Raw genomic sequence first — 11,506 nt, 5'->3', positions numbered from 1 at the left:
TGACACTGTAAAGTCGCAGACAATACGCTTGATCGATAATAGATGGGGACCTACATACCTGTTTAAAAAATACATATTTAGATTTAATAAAATTATTTAGAGTTAATTTTTTTACGTATAATTCTAAAGCACGATAGAAAACAACTCCGCTAGATGTTTTGCCATTGATAACGAACTTTCATTACTTTCTTGCGCGATGCGATCATATAAGTTATATGATGTAACTATGTCTCTTCATAGTAAAATAAGCTTTCAGGTACTGTACAGAAGGGAACGTATATCACTACACAGTGTACAAAGTCTGTAAAATGTACGTTTATTTGTTGGGATACCTGCTGAAGACACCAAATCAATGGAAAGATTATGATAATTCATGAAGACAGGGAATAGGTAATCAAATGAAATTCATCTGCTTACGATTTGGTTTACTCTGCGTTCGCGTCGCGACTATACGTTTGAAAGCGCACCGAAGCGAAAGTAGACTTTTGTTAGTTATTTAAAGAACATTAACATTTTAGCTAGTTGCATCCACCAAATATAATAAAAAGAGGAAGTTCGAGAAGAAGAAGTGGTCAATACTAGAAGTATGCAGGTTCTGTTCTGGAAAACACAGTAGGTATGTAGGTATATACCACTATATTCCGTCGAGAATGGAACAGGAGTGTTAGCAACCACCAGTTCGCGACCTCTGACCCGAGGTCTCAATGCTTTTCAACTTTGTCAAAACCGCAGGCTGACCAATTTGCAAATGGATTTACGACCTGTCAGCTCCGCAGTCGAATAATTTATCTACCCCGCATGGCTGTCGTGTGGAAAAATAGCCCTGACATGTTGGTATCGGATGTCTGCTGGCCCGTTTATGGCGCGAAATCCCCGTAAATCCATCGCCACTTGTCTCGGAAACCGCGGTGACAGTAGAAGATGACAGTTCGCAATTTTCCGCGCGAAACATCTCCCGCCGCAAATGGTGTTGCCAGCGGGGAATATTGCGCAAGGATAAGGACTGCGGTCGTTCAAAATAATAGTTCCTACACTTAAGGTGATTTTATTACCAAATGGCGCCGTATAAAATTCAACAATAAATTAGAGGAGATGTACCGAATATGGCATACGTCCCTAATATGAGATGGTCATGTTTCTCAAAATGTATGCGAGAACAGCTTCTATAACCCAGCGTTCCCTATTCCCCACCGAACGATCTTGAACTAGTGGTGGGCGTTTTTGTTCTTTTTAAAAAACGAAAACGAACTGTTATTTGTAAAACGTCAACTGTTTGCCCAAACTGTTGAAAAAAAACGAGCCGTTTTTGAGGTAATTTGTGTGAATTAGTAATGGGTTAGTAGCGTAACCGTAAGTTACAGTCCATAACAATAAAAGTAATAAAACCCTGCTATCTATAGGGGCGAGATAGCTAGGTATCATTAAAATTAAGTTATATTCACAAAACCAAGAATTCGTCGTTCAGAAAATAAACAACTTTACACTATCAACACTCAGTATACGAGCCGTTTGGTGAGGTCTGTTCGTTTTTCTCGTTAATCTCGTTCTCGTTTTGTAATAATAAACAACTGAATGGAAAACAGCCCCTTATTTATGTGATTTCAATTTCAGCCCGTTTTAAAAATAACAGGATTGCCTTCTCACTCTTTGCCCGTAATGGGTGTTAAGTGTGAAACGTTAAGATAGTGTTTTTTCCTGGAAAAAACAGCTAAACAGGGTGCCTTACAAAAAACAGCCCTTACCTGTTAAGGATTGCCTTCTCGCTCTTTACCCGTAATGGGCCTTAAGTGTGAGACGTTAAGATAGTGTTTTTTCCCGGAAAAAACAGCTAAACAGGGTGCCTTACAGAAAACAGCCATTACCTGTTATGGATTGCCTTCTCGCTCTTTACCCGTAATGGGCCTTAAGTGTGAAACGTTAAGATAGTGTTTTTTCCCGGAATAACAGGTACTGTTTTTCGCCTGCAACAGACCTATCTCACTCCTACATATTATTACGACGTTAGTGCGAGAGAGTAAGATAATGTTATTCGTTTGGAATAGTTCTTTTTCATTCATACTCGTGCTTTCTTGATATAAGTTAGAAGAGTCGACAAAACGGACAAACTGTTTGTGCGAATTATAAATAACAGTTTGGGCATTTTTTAACTCCAAACATGTTGTGCAAACGTGTTTGTCGTTTTTGGACTCACCACTATCTTGAACATGTCAGTACTCGTTCGGACGCCGGCCACAACACACGCGCCTGAGAGAGTGATCAAGTTTTTGTGCCACACCGGTATAATATTTATGTAAGTTTCACTTTATTCTTTCTCAAAAGATTTTCTCCACAAAATTGACAATCTTTCACTGATCGACCAAATTATTATTTAAATTTTATGTTTTAAAAATGTTTTGAAGTTAAATTCAAGTAGATTTTGTTCTATAAATATATTTGTTTGAATTGATCTTGTTCCAAATATGGGATTTTTGATGTCCCTAATATGGAATACTATCTCATATTAGGAACAGTGTTTCCAATATGGAATTCTAGTAGAACTAAATTTCTTTTTTGATATTCCAGGTTTATCTATTTTGGCCTACACTAACCTCAAAATGTCGAAGACAAAACAGCGGAAGACGTGGGATAAAGAAAAAATGCTTAAGGTTATGGAAGCTGTAAAGACGAAGACCATGGGTTATCAGAAAGCCGCTATTCTTTACGAGGTTCCTCGAAGCACTTTATTCAGATTATGCAAGCCGAGCGCTGAAGCTCGCTGAAGATGCTGTTGAAGCTGCGCTGGGACGAAAGTCAGTCTTGGGACCAGTTTTAGAGGGACAGTTGCGGGATTACCTATTAGAAATGGAAAAGCGGTATTACGGACTGACAAGGAAAGATATCAAAAGACTTGCATATCAACTAGCAGTTCGCAATAATCTACAGCACCCATTTAAAAACGAAACAGCTGGGAGAAAATGGTTAAAAGGATATTTAAATCGCCACAAGGAAATTATTTCTCTTCGTAAGCCAACAGGCACATCGTTTGCTCGCGTTAAGGGATTTACTGAAAATAATGTTCGTTCATTTTTCGACCTTTTAGAGAAGGAATATGAGAAGAAATCCTTTCCCCCATACCGAATTTATAACGTCGACGAATCAGGCCTATCGGTGGTGCAGTCCAAACTTCCAAAAGTTGTAGCTATGAGGGGGAAAAAACAAGTCGGTGCCATCACCTCTGCGGAAAGAGGATCACTTATAACGATTTGTCTCAGCATGAATGCCGCCGGAGATTTCGTTCCGCCAATGATAATCTTTCCCCGGAAAAAAATGAACGCTTTACTTATGAAAGGAGCACCGGCAGGATCCATCGGAGGATGTCATCCATCAGGGTGGATCCAAACAGAACTATTTACGGACTGGTTCCAGCACTTCATCGAACATACGAAACCAACTGAGGAAAATCCGATTCTGTTAATCCTTGATGGACATTATAGTCACACACGCAACATTGATCTTATAGATAAAGCTCGAGAGAATCATGTCACCATTCTGTGCATACCTCCACATTCTACCCACAAATTGCAGCCCCTCGACAAGACAGTGATGGGAGCTTTAAAGACGTATTACAGTGAAGAAATTCGGCAATGGCTTCTGATGAATCAGAGGCCTTTGTCAGTCTTTGATATCGTGGAACTTTTTGGAAAAGCATACCTGAAAATACAATGTGCAGATTTAGCCGTGAACGGTTTCAAAGCTACTGGAATTTACCCCATCAACCGGAATATCTTCAGCGAGCAGGACTTCCTAGAAAATGAGGATCAAGAAAATGATTGTCCCAACTCAATCAGTATTCCAACTAGCACGTCTCTTCCATCTGCTGATCCCAAGCCTGTCCTCGTAAGCCCAAATATAATTGCACCCTACCCAAATAAGAAAAAGACAGTTTCCACTAGAGGAAGAAAAGCAGGAAAAACTTGCATAATTTCGTCGTCTCCTTATAAAATTGAGCTGGAAGGCATGCAGAAGAAAAGGGGCATTGTGAAAAAAGGCACGGAAATATGCGATCAGCCCTCCACTAGTGGGGTCCAAGTGAAAAAAGAAGTCTTGAAGAAACCCATCAGAAGGCTACGATACGACTCTACGTCTTCTTCTGAGATGTCACATATGTCGCTGTCATCCCATTCTTCTGAAGACATTTCGACAGCAATCCAACCTCGTGATGTTGAGTCCGATGCGGTTTGTGCTTATTGTTCAGGACTATACAGCCATGATATCAGAGGCGAAGAGTGGATACAATGTATAGCCTGCCGCCATTGGTGCCACATTGAGTGTTCGGGAGCCGAAAATATTGATTTTATTTGTGATTATTGCTTGCAAAATTAACAAAATCCGTGCATCCCATAATAGGAGCACTTTTTTCGAAACCTGTTTTTTCTATTGTTTTACTTTTCGTCCAAAATGAAGACCTTTTTGAGTTTATTTTAATATTTCGTAAACATTTTAAGTTACATAACTATATTTCCAAAAAATTCAATGTGTAATACTCAATAAACGATTTAATTATAATTAATGGGATATTTTTTAGCTAAGCTATCCCATATTCGGTACTTCTCCTCTACTATTTAAGTTGGTATCTATCATCCCCACTCGTCTTGTGTCACAATGCGAATTTACTAATGCTCATTGCTCATAGGTAATGAGGTATTTTATGTTCAGCATGACATATGTAACTTTGTAGTCGGTGGGTTGTAATTTTTCCCAATGTTTCTGACCCTTCAAGGGTCATCGTTTCAATGGTTGGCGATAGGGAAGTCGAATTCATATTTTAATATTATTAATTTGAGAATTTTCAAAATATCAAATAAAGTTGGAATCGAGTTTAGACTTAGAAGAGATGAAATGTTTAATGGGGATGATGAAATTTTAGATAAGCCTTGATAGAACTAACTCGTATGTTATTTTAAATTTTAGTCTACTTCGTATCGTAATGAAGGGACAATTGGTTCCGAAAAATGTTGATTTTTATCATTCGCAGTCCGCACAACTATTGAATTTGGAAGCCACCTTTGGGCTGGTGCCCCAAAATACTTAATAAACCTGCTTGAATCTGTGCAAAGGAGAGCGATCCGTCTGATTGACAATCCGTTGTTAACAGACCGATTGCCTTCTCTAATGCATAGACGCAATGTAGGCATGATGTGTCTGTTCTACAGGTATTTCAATGGAGCCTGCTCCAAGGAGCTAGCAGCATTGATTCCTGATGCACCGGTGCACGTGCGCGAAACTCGACGGACACGAGCTGAACACCCGTTCACGGTTGACGTTGGCTTCATGAGAACGGGCCGTTTTTACGACTCGTTTTTGTGTAAGTCGGCTCGTATGTGGAACGAGCTACCGACATATGTTTTTCCTCCCTCCTATAATCCGAGCCTCTTCAAGGCCCGCATTAACAAATCCCTTCCTACAGCCCCTACCTTATTCCGCCTCACAACGCCGCCCAACCGGGTGGTGACATAGTTCCCCTGTCTGTACACTGCACAGGCAGGGACGCTCTTGTGAGGTGTCACATAAAAAAAATTAAAACAGTTGTTTAAACTAATTGTTTAATTTTTATTTAATTAAAAATGGTGCCACAAAATACATTTACAATATATTATTGAAGAAGAAATTATTTTTCTCGGGGTTTCCTATGCGGAGTTAATATTTTTTAAAGTAAAAATTAATCCTCACACGTGAATTAACATTTTTTCTAGATTCTTATTTGCCATGAAGTGAATCATTTAAATTTACTGAATTAAAAATTACTGTTCTTAATACAAATAGAACGGTGTCATTGCGCTTCACATTTTTTACTTCATATGGGTGTTTAAAATTTTATCTGTATTTTATTTGTATTTTCTTGGGAGGGAAAAATTTGTCATCTAAAAACCCTACTAAAATTGCATGTTTGTACTCATCATCAGCTCACCATCAGCCAACCGCGGTCATATACTACTCGTACATACGTGTCTGTTTGTGTCATGTTGGGATTTGGAGGGAAATTCGGCTGCGCTTTATTTTTAACATTTATAACAGTTACCTAACTCAACCGGCTCTGCTCCTGTGGGGATGCGACTTTTTTATCCATAGAACAGAGAACAGTATAGACTCTCTCCATTACTAGCCGTATCTCCTTCGCCTCGTCATTTGATCCCCGAATTACCGCGAAATTACACCGTAGCGAATGTCGCCGCTCGGTAGCCAAATTACACAGTAATGTTGCAAATTGTGTCGTCTTCTCTTTGTCTCTGACGCTCATTGGGGGGGAAATCGACTCCCCCATTATCCATGCGATACCTACGTCCTTTGAGTTTGAATGTAGGTATCCATTTGCAAAGTCGTTCCTTTTTGCAAGACTATTTAATTTCGTCTAGATTTACAATAATTGAAATCTTCGTATCTACGTATGAGGAGTTGATTTTTATAGCTATTTGAAGAAATAAAACCATCTATTTACACTTGTTACTTGCAAAATTTTAAATGTAAGGCGCTGGAATCGTTTGAATTTCTTTAAATAGCATAACGTTGAGTCAAGGGGCATAAAACGGGGGGAAACATAAAAAATGGTTCTTGTTTTTCATAATACATAATATTTGCGCCACGGTCAAGGTTCGTAGAAAATGTTAGTTAATATGTAGGCACTTTTCGGAAAAAATGGCATCGGGTCGCTCGCAAGCTCGTGACGTAGATCGAAGTCCAATAGGCGTCCGAATTGAACGATCTCTTTCACTTTTCACTACGAATACAATATTATTTTTGGTAAATATAAGTTGATTTACTCGCACTTATGCTTATCACAAACGATATGGTGTTGTTTTTTTTAACAGTAGATAACAATATGGTATAGAATACTGACTGGTAGAAAAAGTCGGGGACTCCTGAGGAAAACATGGCGCGATCAAGTGAAACTAATACTTAAGTATGGTAATATTAAGCGCATGTAATGACCGAAGAAAGGGGTGTGAGAAGTGAATGATAGACCACATCGAGTACGCCAGAGGTTGGCATGGCGCGATCAAGTAAAAATTATTTTAACAATAATATGTATTTCCACCTAACTACACCCAGTTTTCAGGTAAAATAGAATTCATAACCTCAAAACTTTACACTAAACCATTCATAACCCCGAGCAAAGCTGGGTACACCTCAATATTAAATATAATTTTTGCTATATCTTACTACGCACTTGGTTTGTACATACCACTACATACTTTTAATAAATCGCCATTACAATTACCATACATTTTAACCACTGTTGAATTTGGCAGCCACCTCTGGTTTGGAGCCGAAAAATACTTGAAAACTAACCCTTGATTTTAGTTGACATCATTGGTTTGGTTGACTTTATTTATCTCTCGAGAACGGTTGGTTTCTATGGCTCGGTCTTCAATAGTTCGGCTGTATATTTGGATTTTCCTGTTTCCTCCCTCCTACAACCTGGGTCTCTTCAAAACCCATTTTCACAACCTCATCAGCTCAAAAAGACCTTTACGCACAGCATTCCTAAAGATGACGTAGGACCTGATGAATTTATTTTCTTCGGGGCCTTCTGTGTGGAGTTGATGTTAAAAAAATACTTGTTGAAATTTTATTATTTATTTTATTTCGGTGTATTATAAATAAACTAGCTGACGTATACCCGGCGTTGCTAGAATTTTCTCTACCTTTTATAAATATAACATGACATTCTCTAAACGATAGTGAATATATAAATATTGACAATTTTCAAAATAATATTTTTCGATTGTGACCAACACTACTAACAATGGGCACAATCGATCAATGATCGACTACTTGCTCGATCATTTTAACAAATCATTCGATTCGTTGGCATATACAAACCGATTGTCGGTGTCTAAATTCTTTCGAAAGCACAATCCGTTACTATCGTTTTGAAACGTTAAAATATTCATTCGAAAACGAAGAACCGGAACAAATGAATGACATTAATTTGAGAGGTAGTCAATGGGTACCGCCGCCCCAGGAAACATACTCTGGGTTACCAACACCTCTGCCACAGGTCACCTGAAGTGGTTCGCTACGTTTGGTGACTTAGCAGGGGTGCCCGGGCTCATGGAGGGTTGTGCGTTCTGGATCACACTGATGAATGGGTCGGCCTACTTACTGTGGGGCGGGCCAGGCTGGGAGAGGCCGGTTGAGGGAGATCCAGTAAACCGGTTATCGCTGTCCGGGCCGCTGGATAGTACAGGGGCCCGACCCTTGGGCTCACGACCAAGGGTGGGCTGCCCCATCAGCCAGCGAGAAAACCCTGCCGCTGATGTTGTGCCGGTTCGTGACCGGTGAGGACCCAGCATCCAGCGTTTGGGGTGCACTGGGCGACCTCCACAGCCGGAATCTCCTGCCCATTGCCTGGAACCGCAGTCAGAAGAACATACCTTACATTTGGTGTATCCAGTTGCTCCACTCTCCAACTCCCCACCCAACCTTTTTAACCTAATCCTTCCCAACCCATCCTAAATCCCACAAACAAATAAAACAAACTTAAAAACTATGAACTCACAACCAATTAATATAAACTCAGCGACAGCGAACAGTAGGAGTCCTCAGTGTGGACCGAAGATGAAGGTGAATTTCGCTAACATTCGCGGTCTGCACACCAACCTAACTCCCATCAATCCCACCCACGTAAATCCCACCCACCATGTTACCCACGTAATCCTGGGGGACTTCAATGTTCATAATGAACAATGGCTGAAGTTCTCGGGCCCAACGAACTCTGCCGGTAGATCAGCGGAATCCTTTGCTCTTATCCATGGACTTAGCCAACTCGTAGAATCTCCGACTAGAATACCAGACATCCCATCACATCGAGCGAACCTACTCGATTTGTTTCTCACTAGTGAGCCACTTGGGTACAGAGTGGAGGTGACAGCGCCCTTAGGATCCTCTGACCACTGCCTGATTACCACCTCTGTCCCATCCTCCATGAACCGTCAACCCGACAAACATGTAAAGAGGATAGTATGGCACTACAGGGCAGCAAAATGGGACGGCATGCGGTCTTTCTTCGGCGCCTTTCCTTGGAGTACTGTATGCTTTAGCTCCGAGAACCCATCAATTTGTGCACGCGAGGTAGGAGAAGTAATCACATCAGCAATGGATTGTTACATTCCCTTCTCCGTCAAATCCTCTGGAGCGGGCACAAAACCGTGGTTTGACCATCGCTGTGCTGAAGCTGTCAGACTCAAAAATACGGCTTTTAATGCACTCCGGAAGATTAGCTCCATGAATAACCTTTCGGAATACCGAAAACGGGGAAGGGATTGTAAGAGAGTTCTAAATAGAGCTAAGAGCGATCACGACCAGAGAATTGCGAAAAAGCTGGCTGACTGCCCCACTGGTAGCCGTGCTTTGTGGTCACTCGCTGGCTCGATCGGAAGAAATTTCTGCAGAACCACTTTCCCACCTCTGACCAAACCTGATGGTCGGCTGGCTAACTCGGCCCGCGAGAAAGAATGAATTATTAGGCAAAATTTTCGCGGAAAACTCAACTCTTCAAGATAACGGAGAGACTCCCCCTTCCATTCCGCACTGCGGTTTTCAAATGGAGGAACCGAAGATCCGGAACAGAGAGGTTCTCCGAGTCTTGAACGAGCTGAAAGTCGACAAAGCCAGTGGGCCGGACGGAATACCTGCCTTGGTCCCCAAGAGGTGCTCTGCAGAAATGACTCCAGTGCTCGCGAAATTATTTAGGCTCTCTCTCAAAGGTGGAAAGGTGCCAGATCTTTGGAAAAAGGCAATCGTCCACCCAAACCCAAAAAAGGGGAACCGCTCCGACCCTTCTAACTACCGCCCCATAGCCATCACTTCCATACTCTCGAAGGTATTAGAAAGGGTGGTTAACAACAAATTGCTCACATATCTCGAGAATAACAATATCCTAAGCGATCGGCAATATGGATTTCGTCGAAACCGATCGTGTGGCGATCTACTCGGATATGTGACGCATATTTGGGGGCGGTACATGGAACGTTTTGGTGAAACTCAAACCGTTGGGTTGGATATCTCCAAAGCCTTTGACAGAGTCTGGCACCGGGCGCTTATCGGGAAGTTACCATCGTATGGGATCCACCCAACCCTGCATAGTTGGATTGCGGACTTTCTGAGGGGAAGAACAATTCAAACCGTGGTTGACGGCTCTTCTTCCTCACCCCACCAAATCAATGCGGGGGTGCCACAAGGATCTGTGCTGTCTCCGACGCTGTTTTTATTGCACATCAACGATCTCGTTGAATGTGCACCAATTCACTGCTACGCTGATGACAGCACCGTTCACGAGGGTTATCTTTTTGACAGGCCCCCTTCCACCTATGATGTCCGAACAGCTCGGGAAGTTTTGAAGCAAAAAATTGACCACCACCACGAGATGGTTCGTGCCTGGGGTAAGGCCAACTTGGTCAGTTTCAACGTCCCCTGTACTATCTCAAAAACCCAAGCGTGTCGGATTTCGGCAAAGAGGGAGATCAATGACTGTCTGGTGCAATTTGATGGGAGCACTCTCCCCAATAAAGACTCCATTGAAATGCTTGGAGTTACTATATCAGACCAGCTAAAGTATCGGGGATCCATAGAAGCCCGAGTAAATCAGGCCTCCAAAAAGTTGGGCGTCTTGTACAGGGCTAGGAGATTCTTCAACAGTGACCAGCTGCTGACCCTGTACAAGTCTCAAGTCCGCCCAACTATCGAATTTGGGAGCCACCTTTGGGCTGGTGCCCCAAAATACTTGATAAACCTGCTTGAATCTGTGCAAAGGAGAGCGATCCGTCTGATTGACAATCCGTTGTTAACAGACCGATTGCCTTCTCTAGTGCATAGACGCAATGTAGGCATGCTGTGTATGTTCTACAGGTATTTCAATGGAGCCTGCTCCAAGGAGCTAGCAGCATTGATTCCTGATGCACCGGTGCACGTGCGCGAAACTCGACGGACACGAACTGAACACCCGTTCACGGTTGACGTTGGCTTCATGAGAACGGGCCATTTTTACGACTCGTTTTTGTGTAAGTCGGCTCGTATGTGGAACGAGCTACCGGCATCTGTTTTTCCTCCCTCCTATAATCCGAGCCTCTTCAAGGCCCGCATTAACAAATCCCTTCCTACAGCCCCTACCTTATTCCGCCTCACAACGCCGCCCAACCGGGTGGTGACATAGTTCCCCTGTCTGTACACTGCACAGGCAGGGACACTTTTGTGAGGTGTCACATAAAAATAAAAAAATAAATAAAAATGATTTTTCAACTAAGAAAAGTTATATTTTGAGATACGTTAAAAATATCTCGGTTAGCTTGTCAATCGATACGTTATGTTACCACTACTTACTGAATTGATGATTTAAAAGTGCATTTGGGTTTATGCAAATTATTCTTTGTTAATAATTTTCTAATATTTTTAGTTTTACGTATTGGATATTGAAGTTAACATTTTAAGTTACTATTTATAATACAAAAACATTTTTCGTGTGTAAAAT

Source organism: Hesperophylax consimilis, chromosome 11, assembly GCF_061612785.1.
Source record: "Hesperophylax consimilis isolate HC1 chromosome 11, BYU_Hcon_1.0, whole genome shotgun sequence".
NCBI classification, from domain to species: domain Eukaryota; kingdom Metazoa; phylum Arthropoda; class Insecta; order Trichoptera; family Limnephilidae; genus Hesperophylax; species Hesperophylax consimilis.
This window is presented reverse-complemented; position numbering follows the sequence as displayed.